Consider the following 23144-nt stretch of genomic DNA (forward strand, 5'->3'; position numbering starts at 1 on the left):
AACAAGTTATTTGGATCAAACAGTTCAGTGTTTTATTCACACTTTAGGCAAGTGACAAAACAAGCATTCATATTCAAACAAAAAGTCACCTTGCAGTGTTGGTGGTAATTCACACCATGCGGCAATTCTGCCTCAAAGAGTCCTTGCTGATAGCAGCAACCTGTTTTCACGCCAAACAGGTAGCAAGCCTTCATCTGGACTCCCATATCCCAACACAGAGACATGGCTTCTGGGCCCAGCTGCCTATTTAAGGACAGCCAGGTGCTGCCAAAACCTGGATCGGGATTTAAAATCCGGTCCGGTATTTGACCTCACCTGGCTGTAAATCAGCCCAGTAGCACATGCTGGGAGGAAAATACCTGTCTTCCCAGACCAAACCTCTCACTGTGTCACAATATATACATACACTGAGCAAAAATATAAACGCAACACTTTTATATCTTGTGGATGCAGTAGTAACAGCTTCTAGCATCAGCACACTCCAGGAAGTTGCATGAACCGCAAAGTGATGCAGTATGGGAAGGGATTTAAAGGGATGAAATCAGTGCAACTACATGACGGCTGAGAGAGGCTAACGAGATGAGAAAACTGTCATGGAACCATGAACCAGACGTACAACAAGAGATAAGTGGAAATGAGAAGGCTTTATTGAAAATCAAGCTGTAAGCAAGTCCAAACGGATGGCAAAACCGAAGCAGGGTCTTGCGTAGCCAGAGGTCAGGAACCAGAAGGGTAGTCAGACGAAGCCTGGATCAGGAACCAGCAGGGTAGTCAGACGAAGCCAGGATCAGGAACCAGCGGGGTAGTCAGACGAGGCCAGGATCAGGAACCAGAAGCAGCAGTAGTCTTAGAAGCATGTGAACACAGGAGGACCAAGCAAGGAACTGAAGCCACAGGCCTCCTATATATATGAGCTATGCATCCAGCTCCTCCCAGTGGGAAGGAGAAGCCGCAGGGTGGGAGGCTACAAGAAACCCAGAAACCAAGATGGCCGCCAGCACATGTCAAACGAAGGAGAGCAGCAAGAAGGTAAGACCATGACAGTACCTCCCCCTCAAGGGCCCCTCCTCCGCGGAGTAAGGAACGGTTTCTGAGGGAAGCGTGCGTGGAAGGCTCGGAGCAAAGCAGGAGCATGGACATCTGCGGAGGGAACCCAGGAACGCTCCTCTGGACCATAACCACGCCAATGGACCAAAAACTGCAACCGACCGCGGACCAGGCGTGAGTCACGATTGCCCACTTGGACCGGACGAGGCCGAGGAACCGAGGAAGTGAAACGATTACACACCAATGGCTTCAACAGGGAGACATGAAACACGTTGGAGATCCGCATGCCAGGAGGAAGCGCAAGGGCATAGGCTACCGGGTTTACCCTGCGAAGCACTCGGAAGGGACCAACAAAGCGAGGCGCCAGCTTGGGAGTGGGCACTCGAAGGTTGAGGTTGCGGGTGGACAACCATACACGGTCTCCGACCTGGTAGGAAGGAGCGGGCGCTCGTCTGCGATCAGCCTGGAGTCTCTGGCGCTGCGCAGAGACCTCAAGGGACCTCTGGATCTGTACCCAAGAAGCACGTAGGACGGAAAGGTGATCCTCCACAGCCGGAATATCCTGGGGAGAGAATACCTCCGGTAACACGGCAGGTTGGAACCCATAATTGGCCATGAAGGGAGACGTCCCAGAGGAAGAGTTCACCGCCGTGTTCCTGGCAAACTCAGCCCAAGGCAGGAGGTCAACCCAATTGTCTTGGTGATCGGAGACATAGCAACGAAGGAATTGCTCCAAGGCCTGATTGGATCGTTCTGCGGCCCCATTGGACTGAGGGTGGTAGGCCGAGGAGAAAGAGAGATGAATCCCCAACTGGGAACAAAAGGCGCGCCAGAACCTGGACACAAACTGACTCCCCCGATCCGACACAATCTCCTTGGGCAAACCGTGCAACCGGAAGGCCTCCCTGGCGAAAATCGTGGCCAACTCTTGTGCAGAGGGTAACTTCTTGAGAGGAACACAGTGGCACATTTTGGGAAACCGATCCACAATCATGAGAATGACCGTATGGCCTCGGGATGCAGGGAGGTCCACAATGAAATCCATCCCCAGGTGTGACCATGGGCGCTCCCCGGTGGCTATGGGTTGCAAAAGGCCCAACGGAAGGTGCCGAGGGGACTTACTCTGGGCACAAACGGAGCATGCCGCTACAATAGCGGCGATGTCGGAACGTAGAGAAGGCCACCAGAACAGACGTGAAACAGCCCAGGACAGCTGATTCTTTCCAGGATTCCCCGCGGCCTTGGAGTTATGGTAGGTTCGCAACAACCGAGTGCGCAACTCCTCAGGCACAAAACATCTGCCGTTGGGTCTCCCAGAGGGAGCACCAGATTGAGCCGCCAAAATCTGCTCACCCAGGGGAGAGGTCAGGCTGGTTCGAATGGCGGCCAGGATCTGATTCGGAGGTATGACCGAAGTCGGAATCGACTCCTCCCCGGACAGCTCGGAGTACTGCCGTGATAAGGCATCCGCTCTGATGTTCTTGGAACCGGGTAGGTAGGAGACCACGTAATTAAAACGTGACAAGAACAGAGCCCATCTGGCCTGACGTGGTGTCAATCTCTTGGCCTCAGAAAGGTAGGTCAGATTCTTGTGGTCCGTCAGGATGAGAACCGGAACCACCGAACCCTCGAGCAAGTGCCTCCATTCTTTAAGGGCCTGCACGATGGCCAATAACTCCCTGTCACCAATCTGATAGTTGCACTCCGCGGAAGACAGTTTCCGGGAGTAAAACCCACAAGGAAGCAGAGGACCCTTTGGTGTTCTACGCTGAGACAGAAGGGCTCCTACTCCCGTCTCAGACGCGTCCACCTCGAGGACAAAGGGCAACCCAGGGTTGGGATGCGACAGAATCGGAGCCGACACAAAGGCGGACTTTAGAGCCTCAAAAGCTCGGATGGCCTCGAGCGGCCAGACCTGGAAATTACTGCCCTTCCTGGTCAGATCCGTGAGAGGCTTGGCTAGCATAGAAAAGTCCCTGATGAACTTCCGATAATAATTGGCGAAGCCCAAAAAGCGCTGCAGGGCACGGAGACCACTGGGCTGGGGCCACTGTAAAACAGCCGAAACCTTCTCAGGATCCATGGAGAACCCCTCAGCGGAAATGATGTAACCTAAGAAGGTTACCTGGGATCAGTGAAATTCGCATTTCTCAAGCTTACCGAACAGCCTGTTCTCTCGTAACCGTTGCAACACTCGTCTGACATCCATAATGTGGGCCTCCATGGATTCAGAATATACCAAGATGTCATCCAAATAGACCACCACACACTGCTGCAACAGGTCACGGAAAACATCGTTGATGAATTCCTGGAAGACTGCGGGCGCATTGCACAACCCAAAGGGCATAACCAAGGATTCATAATGACCGGTCCTGGTGTTAAACTCGGTCTTCCACTCATCGCCCGCCTTGATCCTTACCAGGTTATATGCCGCCCTCAGGTCGAGTTTGGTAAAGACCGTGGCCCCTTTGAGGCGATCGAACAGCTCGTAAATCAAGGGTATCGGGTAAGCGTTCTTGATCGTGATGCGATTGAGACCCCTGTAATCGATGCAAGGCCTCAACTCACCGCCCTTCTTTTTCACAAAGAAAAATCCAGCCCCTGCCGGGGACGAGGATTTGCGAATGTGTCCGCGTGAAAGCGCCTCCCTCACGTACTCCTCCATGGCCTCATTCTCCGCTACCGACAGTGGATAGACTTTGCCACGAGGAGGAACGGCACCAGATTGTAACTCTATGGCACAATCGTATGGGCGGTGCGGAGGTAGGGCAACCGCGCGCACCTTATCGAATACATCCCGGTACTCTTCGTATTCAGGAGGCAACAGAGAGTCCGAGGAAGTACACAGCAACTTGACAGGCCCATGGATGCAACTAGCCCCACACTGCGGTGACCACGAGAGGATCTCGGCCGATCTCCAATCGAAAGTCGGATTATGCCTCTGGAGCCAGGGGTACCCCAAGACCACCGAGTAGTGTGGAGACGAAATAACCTGGAGACAGACCGACTCTCTGTGAACGGCACCAATGGCTATCCCCACTGGAAGGGTCTCATGAGTCACTTGTGGCGGCAGAAGGGGTCTGCCGTCTATCGCCTCAAGAGCCAGTGGGGAACCTCGAGGCTGCAGAGGAATGGAATTGGCGGCAGCGAACACACTATCAATGAACAAACCACCAGCACCAGAGTCCACCAACGCCTGGGTCGTCACCGAGCCCCCGACCCAGGAGAGGACAACAGTGATCAGTGGTTTGTCAACACGGGAAACCGGGGACGAGGAGACTCCACCCAAGATCTGCCCCCGACAGGATCTCAGGTGCGAGCGTTTCCCGGACGGTTCGGACATGCCAACCGAAAATGCCCACCGAGACCACAGTACATGCATCGGCCCTCGCGTCTCCGGAGTACCCTCTCCCCCTCGGACAGGCGAGCAAACCCCAGCTGCATGGGTTCACCCCCAGATAAGTCATCCCCAGGAGGCGTGGGAGGAGAGCGAGGCACGGGTGGGACAGCAAACGTAGGCACCAATCTGTTAGAAGACCTCAGCAGGCTCTCCTTAAAGGAAGGTCTCTCCCTGAGTCTGGTGTCAATCAAAATCAGGAAAGAAATAAGAGACTCGAGCTCCACTGGTAGGTCCTTAGCTGCAACCTCATCCTCCAAGGCATCCGAGAGACCATGAGAGAAAGCAGCGACCAGAGCCTCATTATTCCAGTCCACCTCTGCTGCCAGGGTACGAAACTCAATGGCGTATTCAGCTACGGATCGTGAACCCTGTCTGATGGACATAAGGAGCCTCGCAGCAGAGGCAGCACGAGCCGGCACATCGAATACCTTCCGAAGAGAAGCAACAAAACCGGAAAACTCGGCAACCACCGGATTGTTGTTCTCCCATAAAGGGCTGGCCCAGGTCAAGGCCTTGTCCGAGAGCAGCGAGATCAAGAAGCCCACCTTTGATCTCTCAGTAGGAAAGGCATGTGGCAGCAACTTGTATAAGTCTGTGAAAAGATCAGACCCTGGAGCCGGTCGGTTGCCCTGACTACCTGGGGAGCAGCAGGAAGACAGTCTGGGACTTGGTGTCACCCTTATTTGGCAAGGGGTACCATCTTTATGTGGACAATTTCTACACAAGTGTGGCCCTCTTCAGGCATTTGTTTCTAGAACAGATTGGCTGCTGTGGCACCGCGCGAACTAGTCGCGCGTGCTTCACCCAACGGCTCGTTACCACCCGTCTTGCAAGGGGGAGAGGGCTGCCTTGTGTAACAAAGAACTGCTCGCGGTGAAATGGAGAGACAAGCGTGACGTTTACATGCTCTCCTCCATTCACGCAGACACGACAATCCAAATTGAGCGAGCAACCAGTGTCATTGAAAAGCCCCTCTCAGTCCACGACTATAACTTTCACATGGGAGGGGTGGACTTCAATGAGCAGATGTTGTCTCCGTATTTAGTTTCCCGATGCACCAGACGCTGGTATAAGAAGGTGTCTGTATATTTAATTCAATTGGCTCTGTATAATAGTTTTGTTCTCTACAGTAAGGCTGGGAGAACAGGATCTTTCCTCAAATTTCAGGAAGAGATCATCGAGAACCTCCTGTATCCAGGAGGTTCCGTGGCCCCATCCACCAGTGTAGTTAGCCGTCTACATGAGCGACATTTCCCCAATGTCGTTGCTGGTACCTCAACTGAACCATCACCCCGAAAAATATGTTGTGTCTGTAGCAGGAGTGGAATAAGGCGAGACACCCGCTATTTCTGTCCTGACTGCCCTGACCATCCTGCCCTATGCTTAGGGGAGTGTTTCCGGAAGTACCACACACAGGTACACCTAGCATAGGGATCACATCTCACCAGGACAGGCACACTAGGGGAAAGGCGTCTGCCAGGACATAGGAGCTCCGCCCAACATCCATACCCACTTAGCTCGTATGCCCTGGCATTGACAGGTCCCATTCACACACAGCTGCTACAAACCTCTCCTTTCACCTGGGACAAAGTGCATAATGTACTTCGCCACATCTTTGGGCGATTTGCGCTTTGCACATTGTCCCATGGGGAAGGAGAGGTTTGTCCTATAAAGGTAAAAAAAAAAAAAAAAAACACCAGTAAGCAAAAAAGTTAACGCTCAGTTCCAAAAGTTAAATAAAGTTTATATGTTCTGTTCAAAGGTTATTATAAAGTTAATAAAAATTATTGCGTTGCGGCCTGGTTTTTTCTTTTTTGTTTTGTTTTTTTACCTTCCAGGTGGACCAACCGATCGACTAGCTGCAGCACTGATGTGCATTCTGACAGAAGCATTGCGCTGCTGTCAGATTACACACAAGTCGGTGTATGCAGCGCTGCAAGACAAGATTTCTCCTCTGCAGTAAAAGATACGTTTGCCGAGGCATATGAGCTGAGGAGGTGGCGGTGTTCATATGCTTTGGCAAACACTTTGTATATAAAAAAAAAATCCTGGCAATGACTTATTCATCCACATCGATTGATGTGAATGGAGAAATCGGGTTTGCCAGGGCATACGAACTAAGTGGGTATGGATGTTGGGCGGAGCTCCTATGTCCTGGCAGACGCCTTTCCCCTCACTTTTTTTTTGGGCAGAGATTTTTTCATCCACATTGATCGATGCGAATGAAGAAATCTGTGCCGTTCATTTTTTTTTCTTTCAGCCCAGAGGTTGAACGGAAAAAAAAAAATCTCATTACCCGTATGCTCAATATAAGGAGAATAGCAGAAACTCCTAATGCTGGCCATACATGTAATGATTGCGGAGACCCTCAAATGCCAGGGCAGTACAAACACTCCACAAATGACCCCATTTTGGAAAGAAGACACCCCAAGGTATTCGCTGAGGGGCATATTGAGTCCATGAAAGATTTAAATTTTTGTCCCAAGTTAGCGGAAAGTGAGACTTTGTGAGAAAAAAAAATAAAATCAATTTCCGCTAACTTATGCCCAAAAAAAAAAAGTTCTATGAACTCGCCAGGCCCCTCATTGAATTCCTTGGGGTGTCTTCTTTCCAAAATGGGGTCACATGTGGGGTATTTATACTTCCCTGGCATTTTAGGGGCCCTAAAGCGTGAGAAGAAGTCTGGGATCCAAATGTCTAAAAATGCCCTCCTAAAAGGAATTTGGGCACCTTTGCGCATCTAGGCTGCAAAAAAGTATCACACATGTGGTATCGCCGTACTCAGGAGAAGTTGGGGAATGTGTTTTGGGGTGTCATTTTACATATACCCATGCTGGGTGAGATAAATATCTTGGTCAAATGCCACCTTTGTATAAAAAAATGGGAAAAGTTGTCTTTTGCCGAGATATTTATCTCACCCAGCATGGGTATATGTAAAATGACACCCCAAAACACATTCCCCAACTTCTCCTGAGTACGGCGATACCACATGTGTGCCACTTTTTTGCCGCTTAGGTGGGCAAAGGGGCCTACATTCCAAAGAGCACCTTTCGGATTTCACCGGTCATTTTTTACAGATTTTGATTGCAAACTACTTCTCACGCATATGGGCCCCTAAAATGCCAGGACAGTATAACTACCCCACAAGTGACCCCATTTTGGAAAGAAGACACCCCAAGGTATTCCGTGAGGGGCATGGCGAGTTCCTAGAATTTTTTATTTTTTGTCACAAGTTAGCGGAAAATGATGATTTTTTTATTTATTTATTTTTTCCTTACAAAGTCTCATATTCCACTAACTTGCGACAAAAAATAAAAAACTCTAGGAACTCACCATGCCCCTAACGGAATACCTTGGGGTGTCTTCTTTCCAAAATGGGGTCACTTGTGGGGTAGTTATACTGCCCTGGCATTTTAGGGGCCCAAATGCGTGTGAAGTAGTTTGCAATCAAAATGTGTAAAAAATGGCCGGAGAAATCCGAAAGGTGCTCTTTGGAATGTGGGCCCCTTTGCCCACCTAGGCTGCAAAAAAGTGTCACACATGTGGTATCGCCGTACTCAGGAGAAGTTGGGGAATGTGTTTTGGGGTGTCATTTTACATATACCCATGCTGGGTGAGATAAATATCTTGGTCAAATGCCACCTTTGTATAAAAAAATGGGAAAAGTTGTCTTTTGCCGAGATATTTATCTCACCCAGCATGGGTATATGTAAAATGACACCCCAAAACACATTCCCCAACTTCTCCTGAGTACGGCGATACCACATGTGTGCCACTTTTTTGCCGCTTAGGTGGGCAAAGGGGCCTACATTCCAAAGAGCACCTTTCGGATTTCACCGGTCATTTTTTACAGATTTTGATTGCAAACTACTTCTCACGCATATGGGCCCCTAAAATGCCAGAACAGTATAACTACGCCACAAGTGACCCCATTTTGGAAAGAAGACACCCCAAGGTATTTCATGATGGGCATAGTGAGTTCATGGAAGTTTTTATTTTTTGTCACAAGTTAGTGGAATATGAGACTTTGTAAGGAAAAAAATAAATAAAAAAAATCATCATTTTCCTCTAACTTGTGACAAAAAATAAAAAGTTCTATGAACTCACTATGCCCATCAGCGAATACCTTAGGGTGTCTACTTTACGAAATGGGGTCATTTGTGGGGTGTTTCTACTGTCTGGGCATTGTAGAACCTCAGGAAACATGACAGGTGCTCAGAAAGTCAGAGCTGCTTCAAAAAGCGGAAATTCACATTTTTGTACCATAGTTTGTAAATGCTATAACTTTTACCCAAACCATTTTTTTTTTACCCAAACATTTTTTTTTTATCAAAGACATGTAGAACAATAAATGAAATGAATGAAAGTGAAAAATTCATTTTTTTGCAAACATTTTGTTACATTTCAATTAATAACAAAAAATGTCAGCAGCAATGAAATACCACCAAATGAAAGCTCTATTAGTGAGAAGAAAAGGAGGCAAAATTCATTTGGGTGGTAAGTTGCATGACCGAGCAATAAACGGTGAAAGTAGTGTAGTGCAGAAGTGTAAAAAGTGGCCTGGTCATTAAGGGTGTTTCAGCTAGGGGGGTTGAAGTGGTTAATACAAGCCCTTTTTTATGTTATTTTATATAAATTATTATTTCCGGTGTATTTAAGCAGTAATGGTATATAAAACGCAATTTTTGAAAAAAAAAACGCATTGAAAACGCACAGAAATCGCATCATCATAAAAATGCTTAAATGTTCAAAATCCGGGTTTTCTATACCTCCATGAAGTTAATTGATTCCAGTTCGGATCTTAGCTTTTGCTATAATCTAATATAAAAAGATGTGGGGAAGCGCCTCAAGGTCATTTAGAAACCCTGAAACGTGTATGGTCTATGCCTTTGTATGGTCTATGCCTTGTTCCAGCATGCTGGCATAGCGGTTCCCCCGAACTCCAAAGTTCAACGGCCGTGTTAGATACCGGCGATCTCTAAAGGATCTTCCGCCCAAAAGTTCCTGGTCACATGAGCTTCAGCGTCTATTTTAAAACTGAAAGACAACGAACATCTTTAGACACCAAGTCTCCGCAAGGACAAGGAGACACCTGTCGGGCATAGGTAATAGTAGTACAGTTTCGTTTAGTAGGTGGGACGCCACCTTGACATATTACCGCACTGTGTCCATTTGTTTACACCTTAAGTCCCTGTGACTGGTTGCATATGTTGTCCGCTTGATACCTTTGACAGGAGCATTATATGAGACTGATTGCCTTTCCAAAAGCCGAACATAACTGTTTGAAAGGGTGATACTATTGCCATTATAACAAAGGAAAACTACAATCACGACCATCTGCGTGCGGTCTCACATTGCAGTTATATCTAGACCCATTGATGAGTATTATTTGACCGCGGTTTCTCACTATATATATCCATTGCTTCCAATTGAGGATTTAATGCTGCATATTGGATTTTAAAGCTGTATATTTTAATATTTATTTAGTTTTACTGCCATTTTAGGGGTATATTTTCTAATAAATTAGATATCTCAGTTTGATTCCATATTTGAGTGCCTGGTCCTATATTTATTATTATATGTATTTATTCTTTTGTGGCTGGGTGGGTCACAAGGACCAAGAGCACCTTATCCTGATAACTCAGCTGTAGTGATCCACAGTCCTTTGTGCAGATACATACATATATATGTCCTTCTTTATATATATAGATGTAGTGGTACGAGTGTAGGTTTACACTCACTCGCTGGAAAAATGGACGTATACAGAGAATCTGCATGCAGGAGATATACACTGTGTGCAGGTTACTGTAAACGCAGCCAAGCTGTGACTCTCGCTGCCCACGCTCCCCATTACAGTGTAAATATCCAGCAGTACCTGTGTAGTCTGCAGCTCTAGTACAGCATATACACATCTGTAGGGATAGTACATAGTGGCTCCTTAAAAAAAAAAAAAAGTATGTGATTTATAGAAGTTTCCATCAGCCCCCTCTATTACCCAGTGCCTAGAGCCACTTCAAAAAGTAGATCCTGCTCTGGAGGACACCATTACATTACTATAATATTACTATATTATTACTAATTTTTTATTTTTGTGTTTCAGTTTTTGTATTTCTAATCAACTGTTATTTTTAATACATTTCTATATTTTGGTCAGAAGGCTTCCTAGTGGTCCCAACTGTTCAGAGTGCCTATTCACAATCACTAAGCAATGCTATTAATTTATCTATTCATATAATCATGTCCACATAATTCACATTGCTTGTATATATACATAATTTTTATTTTATTAATTGATAAATTTAGTAATATACGGTACGTTAATCATGGGGCCTGTTTTTATCTGTATTTTATTATATATTTGTATAGAATCGAATATTTTTTGTTTTCTTGATTTTTATGTAATGTCATCTTCATCCATATGTAACGTTATCCCCATTCTAATACTGCACCTGTTTTGATGAAAAAAGATACGCTTTTTCCATCCTGCAAATTGCGATCTTGTGGCACGAGTGATTACCACGTATTCTGGGAACCTAGTTGCTCATGCACATGGGCGGTCGCGTGACTGGCCATCACGTCACCGCCGTACATCACAGTGACCTGACTGGCCATCAGGTGTTCTGCGTGTGCGTCCGGCTCGATGTGGATGGCGCCACACTAAACAAGGTGCACATAGATTTTATCAGGAACACACACACATGAGAATGTACTTACGTCAATCAATTGACGATCATTGATTGGTGGGTTGAGGGTTTAAATGGAGCACATTTCCAAGGAAAGCCGTACCCCCAGATGGAGGTGTTGCCTAAGCGCGCGTCAGGGTGTGCGGTTCTCCTGAGGTCATCTCCCCATTTCTATGGGTATGTTATAGATGTCACAATCAGTATCAGGTGTGTTTTTGTGTTGTTTGGTATGAGTACTATAATATACTTATGTTTATTTGGCGCGTATATTATGATGCACTAGCATTTATTTGCTATGATGCACGAGCTTCTACTTGAAATCTTTGACCATATGTCAGCTTCTGGTTATGATGTGTGAAATTACCACATGCATTATGTTGCACTAGCATCTACGGTACCTGACACATTTGATTATAGTGTCAACTTGTGGCTATGGAATGTAAATATATTGTATCCCATTCCCTCATACGATTTCGGTATTTTTGTCAATTTGTCTCAGGTGTATACCGCACTTCATTCTTGATGTTTTTTTATGTCTATTTTAATCATGTTTTGTATATGTATTTAGATAAAACTTATCCTACACTGCCTGTCCAAAAAACAAGTCGCCACCTGGATTTAACGAAGCAAATAGTTCTGAGCCTCCTATTGGATAATTACTGCATGGGCGATTATCTTTCAGCTGGCAATAAGTTATTTAACCCCCAACTGGTGCAATGAGTTGTTTCTCATTTCTTAAACAACCATGTCGAAAGACACATCTCGTGGTCGTGGAAAAGATGTTATTCTGTTTGAGAAGGGTGAAATCATTGGCATGCATCAAGCAGAGAAAACATCTAAGGAGATTGCAGAAGCTACTAAAATTGGGTTAAGAACTGTCCAACACATAATTAAAAACTGGAAGGATAGTGGGGACCTATCGTATTCGAGGAAGAAATGTGGCGGGAAAAAAATCCTGAATGATCGTGATTGGGGATCACTTAAATGTTTGGTGAAATCAAATCGAAGAAAAACAACAGTAGATCTCAGGGCTATGTTTAATAGTGAAAGTAAGAGCATTTCCACACGCAGAATGCGAAGTGAACTCAAGGGATTGGGACTGAACAGCCGTGTAGCCGTAAGAAAACCACTAATCAGTGAGGCAAACCAGAAAAAAGGCTTTAATTTGTATAAAGATTGGACTCTGGAGCAATAGAAGAAGGTCATGTGGTCTGATGAGTCCAGATTTACCCTGTTCCAGAGTGATGGGCGCATCAGGGCAAGAAGAGAGGCAGATGAAGTGATGCCCCCATCATGCCTAGTGCCTACTGTACAAGCCTGTGGGGGCAGTGCTATGATCTGGGGTTCCTGCAGTTGGTCAGGTCTAGGTTCAGCAACAGTAAGTGCTCCAAGAATGAGGTCAGATGACTACCTGAACATACTGAATGACCAGGTTATTCCATCAATGGATCTGTTCTTCCCTGATGGCACGGGCATATTCCAAGATGACAATGCCAGGAATTCATCAGGGCTCAAATTGTGAAAGAGTGGTTCAGGGAGCATGAGACATCATTTTCCCACATGGATTGGCCACCACAGAGTCCAGACCCCATGGAGAATCTTTGGGATGTGCTGGAGAAGGCTTTGCGCAGCGGTCAGACTCTACCATCATCAATGCAAGATTTTGGTGAATAATTTATGCAACATTAGATGGAAATAAATCTTGTGAAATTGCAGAAGCTTATCGAAACAATGCCACAGCGAATGTGTGCCGTAATCAAAGCTAAAGGCTTATTTTTGGTGGCAACTTTTTTTTGGAACAGGCAGTGTATATTTGAAGCCTTTTCAGACTCAGCCTTTTTTGTGTAGGTATAAGTGTAAATATCCAGCAGTACCTGTGTAGTCTGCAGCTCTAGTACAGCATATACACATCTGTAGGGATAGTATGTGGTTGATAGAAGTTGCCATCAGCCCTCTCTATTACCCAGTGCCTAGAGCCACTTCAAAAAGTATATCCTGCCCTGGACTACTACTAAAAACTACATTTTACATAGTTGCCCATTTTGTGACAGGATTGGATTAGGAAGGATTTTAGCTACTGAATCTGCAGTGATCACATCTGCATGAAACAGAGACCGGAACCCAGTAATAGATTGTGACCTATTGTCTGCCTGTTGGGAGGTGTTCCTATAAAGCTTCCAGATCTTATTCATTTCCTGATGCTTTTATAGAGATTACATATTCCCATGTACTATTCTGAGAATTTTGTGTTGACTAATTGTTATAGAAGTCAGAGCTCTATTTTTAAGATTCAGAGCTTTGAATCATCCATTTAGAGGTGAATGATAAAATTATGTCTCCCAGTTGTCACCACTAGAGGGAGCTCACTGCATACAGCTATATACAGCTCCCATAAATCAGTCTTCAGTAAGCTCCTATGCTACATCCTCCTCCCTCTGGCTGCAGGTAGACAGATTTTTATGATTTAAAACTTATCTAAACATTCAGTTAGCTTCTGTGTAGGCCTGACTGATAGAACAAAATCTGAGCATTATATGACATGTGTCTGGCATTGTCAGCAGTTTTGCATTTTGCATTGTGCACCTCTAATTCTCAGTTGAGTTGAGCTGGTGGATAGAGACTAGCTGGTATGATGTTTGCCCCTAGACTACACATGGAGACAGTAGATTCTGCTCCCTAATTCTCTCTTACTCACACCGAATCAGTCAGAAGTATTATGTAGCATATTATAGGGAAGTTCTGGGCCAAACTGGGAAGAACCTGTGTTGAGATATAACACTTACTATTAGCTGCTAAATCTGCTGCATCATTCCTGTGTTGTGCGTCTCTCTGTTTCTTTCTCCCCCGCTCCTCCTGCCTCCTCTCTCCATAGACTCCTATGGGATGATGTATTCTGATCTTCCTGTTGCAGGCAAGCTGTCTTGGTCTCACAAGATGGATTTTCTCATAAATGTTAGAGAGAAAGTTTAGAAAAAGTGAGGGCCGGAGAAGAAAACAGATGATATCTATAGAGCAAAGCATTTTTCTCTAATATATTACCCATTTCTTATATTTGCCTTTACTATTGATTTATGCAAAGTTGTGTGAAAGTACAGTGACCATAAAAAGCAGTTATCCTTCGAACAGTATTACTATGCAATCATTAAAGGGGTTGTCCGAGTTATATTTATTGATGACCTATCCTCAGGATAGGTCATTAATATCAGATCGGTGGGGGTCCGACACCCGTCACCCCCGCCGATCAGCTGTTTGAAGAGGAGGCGTGCCGTGCCAGCGCTGCCTCCTCTTCACTGTTTACCTGCTCGCCGTTACATCTGCAGCGGTGAGCAGGTGTAATTACACCCAAGCCGTCCCATTCATTTCAATGGGACGGATCGCTCATTTACACCTATAGTCAATGGGGATGGAGCGACAGTCCGGGGGCACCTGCCGGAACAGCCTGCAGGAGTCCCCTGCCACTAGTGTGAAACTAGCCTAAGGCCTCATGCACATGACCGTTCCGTTTTTTGCAATCCACAAACCGCGGATCTGCAAAAAACGGAAGCCGCCCATGTGCCTTCCGCAATTTGCGGAATGGAACGGAAAGGGCGGCCCATTGTAGAAATGCCTATTCTATAAGCTATGCTATATTTTTTTGGCGGCCCACGGAACAGAGCAACGGATGCGGCCAGCACACTGAGTGCTGTCCGCATCTTTTGCGGCCCCATTGGAGTGAATGGGCCTGCACCCGAGCTTGGATGCGGACCACAACAACGGTCATGTGCATGGGGCCTAAGTGTGTGTGTAAAATATTTGTGAAAAAATATAAAATTGGATATCCTCTCCAAATGTTGGTTGTGTGATATTTGGAGCTAGGAATATACCAGTAGGATCATGAGGATTTTTATAAAAATAATAATAAGATTTATTTTCAAACTTCATAAAAGTTGATTACAGTACTAATACAGTAAATTCCATCAGTATATTGTCCATGTCAGTGTGACTGTCCTGAAGGTATCACGTTGGAAGTCAGAGATCCCTTCTCAGGCCTATGCCTTGTTAGACTTCTTTTAGCATCAGTTCCCAACAGAACTCCCCTCATGCTTGTCACTGATATATAGCATGGATAAAAGCATGTCATACACGTGTAGGTGTTTCTTCTTCTTCATATATGGAATACTTGAAATATAGTCCTTGACATATGCATACAGAAATTCCATCCCCCTTTGGTTTTAATAAAGATGATAGTAAAATGTGTAGTGGATCCTTTACATACTAACTATGTTATGGCATTATCATATGTGACCAACGCTGCAGAGACAAGAATGAAAGATGTAATCATGGTGGTCTGCTCCCAATGGAGAAGATGAAGAAAGAGAACATCTACATTAGGAACATCACTGGTTATATTAGGCATTTAGTGCTGTATATTCCTTTATTTTTTGTAGTGCTGAATGTATATAATATAATATAGCATCCATCCAGCAATAGAGTAACAGTGGGTTTCCTATCTACATCACCCCTGGCTTGACAAGCTTAAAGGAAGGTTTACCTGATTTTTATGGGCCCTATAAGCCCAATAGGCCCTGGCATTTGTCCAGGATTCCCTAATGCTGATGCCCAGTTGCAAGCACAAATAAGTGAACCCTTTTGAATTACCAAGGACACCAAAACACCTGCAGAAGACTTTACAAACTGTAAAAACCTCAGAATGGTGTTCATGGAAGGACACCAAGAGGAAAGACGCTGCTGTCCAAAAAAAAAATATTGTGGACCGTCTCAAGCTTGCTCAAGTCCACCTGGATGTTCCACGATGTTCTACAGATACATAAGACAAAATTGGGGCTTTTTAGCAGAAATGTAAAACACTATGTTGTGAAAGGAGCAGTGCGTACCAATACTAAATTCAAACCCCAATAGTGAAACATGATGAGGGGCATCATGGTTTTGGGTTAATTGTTGGCCTTAGCTTGGGACATTGAGAAAACTGTGAGACCATGAACTTAACCCGCACAACTGTCCTTACCTGATTGCAGGATCTGCCCTAAATGACAGCCCACAACTGGACGGCAGTCCCTTCCTAACTAGGTGGAGGGGCCTTTATAAAGAATTGCGTGGAAAAAATAATAAACTTAGGGATAGATACACTAAACAGATACAGACCATATGGGTCGGATGAACAGAAGTGAACCAAAACAAAGATTACACAGAGCAGTACAAGCCAAGATCAATATCAAGAGAGTCAAGTCTAGAAAACAGAAATCAGGAACGTACAAAGCTAGAAGGTCACACCGGAAAATCTTGTGAGATCCAAATTGTTAGGCAAAAGGGTAAAAGTCAAAACACGCCTAGGTCTAAATTGGGGAGTAATGCCAGTGGCGCTGGCTGCTTGCAGAGCTCGCCCTCCAAACAGTTTAAAAAAAACACAGAGTATTTGTGTTTTAAAGTCCTGACCTTACCCACATTGGATATGCTGTGGAATGACTTTATGGGGGCTGTGCACACAAGAAATCCCCCCCAAAAATGGATAAATTAAAACACATTTACAGGGAGGAATGGTCCATAATTCCTCCTCAACATTGTTTAAATCTTATTTGCAGCTACACGATCTGTTCAGTAGATGGATTGCTGCTGAAGGGGGGGTCTAAAAGTTATTAAATTTAAGGGTTCACTTCATTTACGTTACCGCCTTGCACTGTGGATATTAACTCTATCGGGGGAATTTAACATGGGGGAAATATCTGGTCAGTTTTGCTTTAGTCTGCGTTGGAGTACTTCAAGAATTTGTCTTATTCTTAAACCTAACAGTTTTGTCTAGAAAAACTACTCCGGTTTTCCTACTCCACCCTCCTCCTGGAGTGAGATTGAGACTTTTTTGTGATTTTTTTAAAAAATAAAGTGTCAATGTTAAATTTGGAGTGAAGCTCATTAAAATAGCTCTTCGTGTCCACTTTTCCACTCACATTACAAAACTTAAGCGAATGGTGTAAAAATGCAAAAAGTAGCAACATTTTTGCAGAAGTGAGTGGAAAAGTTGCAAAAGCCAAATTTAGCGACTTTTTGAAGCTAAAATTCTGGAGTGAAGGCATGGTAAATCAGGACCTATGTGCTCAATAAAAGACATGAACAGTACAGCTGTGTGCTATTGTTTAGCTAGATTAGAAATGCGTAACCTGCGGCCCTAGAGCTGTTGCAAAACTACAACTCCCAGAATGCCTGGACAGCTTACAGCTAGCAGCCTATAATTGAAGGTTTCCCTAATCTAGCTAAACGAATAGCTAGATTGTATTTTTCTATAAATGTGACTTAGATAACAATCCAATCAAATTTTCTTTGTAATCAATGTAGAAATCCAACTTTATAATAAAAACAAAAACTAAGAATTGTGATAGTTTTAATTGGCACCATATAGTACACCATAAATAGAATATGCCCAATCACACACCAACATAAGGCCGGCCCATCATGCCAACATGGCTGGAAAAGGGAAAAAGAGAGGGACTCCATGAGTTCTGCATGATCTTTTGCACTTGTACACACAGCTGGATTCAGTCAGCAGTATTATGGCCTATTACATAATTACATCATAAAAAAGCACCCGATTCAGAAAGGAAGCAATGCAGCGAGAAGTATTATACATGGCTTCCTGTTTTTAGATTTTCTGCTAATAAGCATCTAGAAGCAGCCGATAAGAGGTAAGAAGTCTCGGTCCGGAGCCTCCTCTGCAGAGATGGATGCCACTGTAAATAAGACAAGGTTCATGTGGGGGATGCAGAAATAAACTCTGCTGGGAACCTAGGACGCTGGGAAAATTATAAACATCTGCCAAGTGTTCCTTGCCTGCGCTGCTTGGGATTTCATAAGACTCCAAGACGAGGAAACTACGGCATGTCTAATAGATTCCGGGAACAAGGTAGATAACGCACATCTTCTAACTATAAGCCTAAGCTTTCCACTATCATCGTCTATATACTCTACAGCACACCTAGTACTCCATGCGTTATGTCCTCAACTATCTGACTGCATATCCCTCTAGAACTCCTTCACATTTCTTTGCCTCATACATTACAAAATGTCTTCTATTTTCTTATAAAACTGCTCATACTACTCCACATAAATGTCTATTACTCCATATACCCTCTCCTCTTATTATTCCAAATAACCTCTTCTCCTATTACTCCATATAACCTCTCCTATATCTCCTCCTATTACTCCATATATCCTCTCCTATATCTCCTATTACTCCATATAACCTCTCCTATATCTCCTCCTATTACTCCATATAACCTCTCCTATATCTCCTCCTATTATTCCATATAACCTCTCCTATATCTCCTCCTATTACTCCATATAACCTCTCCTATATCTCCTCCTATTACTCCATATAACCTCTCCTATCTCTCCTCCTATTACTCTATATAACCTATCCTATCTCTCCTCCTATTACTCCTTATATAATTTCCTGTATCTCCCCCTTTAAATCCATATATCCTCTCCTAAATTTCCTTCTATTACTCCAAATAACCTCTCCTATATCTCCTCCTTTTACTCCATATATCCTCTCCTATATTCCCCTGCATTGCTCCATATATTACTCTATATAATCTCTTCTATATCCCCTCCTATTCATCCATATATCCTCTCCTATATCTTCTCCTATTGCTCCATATATCCCCTCCTATTACTCCATATACTTTCTCCTATATGTCCTCCTATTACTCCATATAACCTTTCCTATATCTCCATTTTACTCCACATAATCTATCCTATATCTCCTTTTATAATTCTGTATAACCTCTCGTATATATCTCCTCCTATTAATCCATATAACCTATCCTATATCTCCTCCTATAACCTCTCCTATATTTCCTCCTATTACTCCATATATCCTCTCCTATATATCCTCCTATTACTCTGTATATCCTCTCGTATATCTCCTCCTATTATTTCATATTACTCCATATAACATCGCCTATATCTACTCCTATTACTCCATTTACCTCTACTATATCTCCTTCTATTATACATATAATCTCTCCTATATCTTCTACTATTACTCCATATAACCTATCCTATATCTCCTCCTTCTACTCCATATAACAACTCCTATATCTCCTCCTATTACTCCATATAACCTCTCCTATTACTCCATATAACCTCTCTTATATCTCCTCCTATTACTCTATATAACCTCACCTATATCTCTTCCTATTACTCCATATAACCTTGCCTATATCTCATCCTATTACTCCATATAACCTCTCCTATATTTCCTCCAATTACTCCATATAACCTCTCCTATATCTCCTCCTATTACTCCATATAACCTCTTCTATATCTCCTCCTATTACTCCATATATCCTCTACTATATCTCCTCATCTTATTTCATAAAACCTCTCCTATATCTCTTCCTATTACTCCATATAACAACTCCTATATCTCCTCCTATAACTCCATATATCCTCTCCTATATCTCCTTATATTACTCTATTACTCCGAATATCCTCACCTACATCTCCTCCTATTACTCTATATAAACTCTCCTATATCGCCTCCTATTACTCTATATAACCTTTCCTATATTTCCTCCTTTACTCCATATATCCTCTCCTATATCTTCTCCTATTACTCCATATATCCTCTCCTATTACTCCATATATCCTCTCCTATATCTCCTCCTATTGCTCCATATATCCTCTCCTATATCTCCTCCTTTACTCCATATATCCTCTCCTATATCTGCTCCTATTACTCCATATATCCTCTCCTATATCTTCTCCTATTACTCCATATAACCTCTCCTATATCTCCTCCTATTACTCCATATAACCTCTCCTATATCTTGGGTGAGCAGAGAGGTAGTATAGGTGTGCTCAAACCCCGTCACACCAAGCACAGACCACGCCGAGAACCACAGCGTTACTTGAAATAGAGAAAGCTTTTATTTGCACTGAAAAATAAAGGTAATATTTTTAACCAAGCTGGACCTTTTTCTCTCTATCCTATATCTCCTTATATTACTCTTATATAAACTCTCTTATTTCTCCTCCTATTACTCCACATAACCTATCCTATATCTCACCCTATTACTCCATATAACCTCTCCTATATCTCCTACTATTACTCCACATAACCTCTCCTATATCTCACCCTATTACTCCATATAACCTCTCCTATATCTCCTCCTATTACTCCACATAACCTATCCTATATCCCCTCCTATAGCTCAATATAACCTCTACTCTATCTCCTCTTATTGCTCCATATATCCTCGCCTATATATCCTGCAATTACTCCATATATCCTCTCCTATATCTTCTCCTATTACGCCATATGTCATCTTTTATATCTCCTCCTATTACTCCATATAACCTTTCCAATATCTCCTCCTATAACTCCATATAACCTCTCCTATATCTCCTCCTATTACTCCATATAACCTTTCCAATATCTCCTCCTATAACTCCATATAACCTCTCCTATATCTCCTTCTATTAATCCACATAACCTAATTTATATCTCCTCCTATTTCTTCATATATCCTCTCCTATATCTCCTCCTATTACTCCATATAACCTCTCCTATATCTCCTCCTATTACTCCATATAACCTCTCCTATATCTCCTACTATTACTCCACATAACCTTTTATATATCTCCTCCTATAACTCCATATAACCTCTCCTATATCTCCTCCTATAACTCCATATAACCTCTCCTATATCTCCACCTATTACCCCATATAACCTCTTCTATATCTCCTCCTATTATTCCATATAACATCTCCAATATCTCCTCCTATTACCCCATATATCCTCTCCTATATCTCCTCCTATTACTCCATATAACCTCTCCTATATCTCCTCCTATTACTCCATATAACATCTTCTATTTCTCCTCCTATTACTCCATATAACCTCTTCTATATCTCCTCCTATTACTCCATATAACCTCTCCTATATCTCCTCCTATTACTCCATATAACCTCTTCTATATCTCCTCCTATTATTCCATATAACCTCTCCAATATCTCCTCCTATTACCCCATATATCCTCTTCTATATCTCCTCCTATTACTCCATATAACCTCTCCTATATCTCCTCCTATTACTCCATATAACCTCTCCTATATCTCCTCCTATTACTCCACATAACCTCTCCTATATCTCACCCTATTACTCCATATAACCTCTCCTATATCTCCTCCTATTACTCCACATAACCTATCCTATATCCCCTCCTATAGCTCAATATAACCTCTACTCTATCTCCTCTTATTGCTCCATATATCATCGCCTATATATCCTGCAATTACTCCATATATCCTCTCCTATATCTTCTCCTATTACGCCATATGTCATCTTTTATATCTCCTCCTTTACTCCATATAACCTTTCCAATATCTCCTCCTATAACTCCATATAACCTCTCCTATATCTCCTCCTATTACTCCATATAATCTTTCCAATATCGCCTCCTATAACTCCATATAACCTCTCCTATATCTCCTTCTATTAATCCACATAACCTAATTTATATCTCCTCCTATTTCTTCATATATCCTCTCCTATATCTCCTCCTATTACTCCATATAACCTCTCCTATATCTCCTACTATTACTCCACATAACCTTTTATATATCTCCTCCTATAACTCCATATAACCTCTCCTATATCTCCTCCTATAACTCCATATAACCTCTCCTATATCTCCTCCTATTACCCCATATAACCTCTTCTATATCTCCTCCTATTATTCCATATAACCTCTCCAATATCTCCTCCTATTACCCCATATATCCTCTCCTATATCTCCTCCTATTACTCCATATAACCTCTCCTATATCTCCTCCTATTACTCCATATAACATCTTCTATTTCTCCTCCTATTACTCCATATAACCTCTTCTATATCTCCTCCTATTACTCCATATAACCTCTCCTATATCTCCTCCTATTACTCCATATAACCTCTCCTATATCTCCTCCTATTACTCCATATAACCTCTCCTATATCTTCTCTTATTACTCCATATAACCTCTCCTATATCTTCTCCTATTACTCCATATAACCTCTCCTATATCTCCTCTTATTACTCCATATAACCTCCCCTATATCTCCTCCTATTGCTCCATATAACCTCTCCTATATCTTCTCTTATTACTCCATATAACCTCTCCTATATCTTCTCCTATTACTCCATATAAGCTCTCCTATATCTCCTCCTATTACTCCATATTATATCTCCTCCTATTACTCCATATAACACTGCTGGTCACCAGCCTTTGGCCAGGGTACCAGCCTTCTGAGAGAGAGAGGGACAGTTAGCTCAGGCCTTTCCTCAGCATCAAAACTTATTCTGCCTGGGAGTAGACTAGAGAAGCTAGCTCGGTGTATTGCCTGTATTGTTCTGCACTTGAGCTCATCCAGTAAAGAAGTACCCTGGTTTACTGCAGACCCTGACTCTCTGGACTTATTTCCCATTGGGGTGCACCATGCCTTCCCTTCCCTTCTGGAAAGTAGCAACACAAGGTGACATCTCAGCGTTGGGGCCCCCATAACCTGGCCACGGCACCTGTATTTCCTCGTATTACTTTTTTTCATGACAAGGTCTTGGTGCCATCACCTTAGTCAATATGGCATTTATGTTAGACACATACATTTTGAAATCATATGTGTCTAAAAGAACAAGACATTTCCATATTTACATATTCATGGAGATTTAGTAGGACTGGTGTAGTGTACGCATGTCTTAATTTGTCCTGCGCTGGTGTGAGATACAAATATAGTGTTGAGCATTAATATTCGAATTGCGAATTTTAATCGCAAATATCGCCACTTTGAGAATTCACAAATATTTAGAATATAGTGCTATATATTCGTATTAATTTAGCATAAATTTATCGCAAATATATATTATATTGTAGCTTTTCGCAATCAAGTAAACAATGACTGGAGATCACAAATTCTCGAATTTGTGAATTTATGGCGAATATTCGGCCAAAAATTTGCAAAATATTGCGAATTTGAATATT

The 23144-nt window shown here is 43.1% G+C and overlaps 1 protein-coding gene across 2 annotated transcripts in view; it reads left to right on the plus strand.

The window, feature by feature from the left end:
• Window positions 1–17743: 17743 nt before the first annotated feature.
• The window catches only part of LOC122927181 (limbic system-associated membrane protein-like), a 56816-nt gene continuing 51415 nt past the window's right edge, over window positions 17744–23144 (plus strand). The window contains exon 1 of one of the 2 annotated variants that reach the window (XM_044278791.1): window positions 17744–18022. The gene's annotated coding sequence lies outside the window, so the exon portion shown is untranslated. The remainder of the gene's footprint in view (window positions 18023–23144) is intronic. The other variant, XM_044278792.1, reaches the window with a different exon arrangement.

The sequence above is a fragment of the Bufo gargarizans genome, chromosome 2, assembly GCF_014858855.1.
Source record: "Bufo gargarizans isolate SCDJY-AF-19 chromosome 2, ASM1485885v1, whole genome shotgun sequence".
Classification (NCBI taxonomy): Eukaryota; Metazoa; Chordata; class Amphibia; order Anura; family Bufonidae; genus Bufo; species Bufo gargarizans.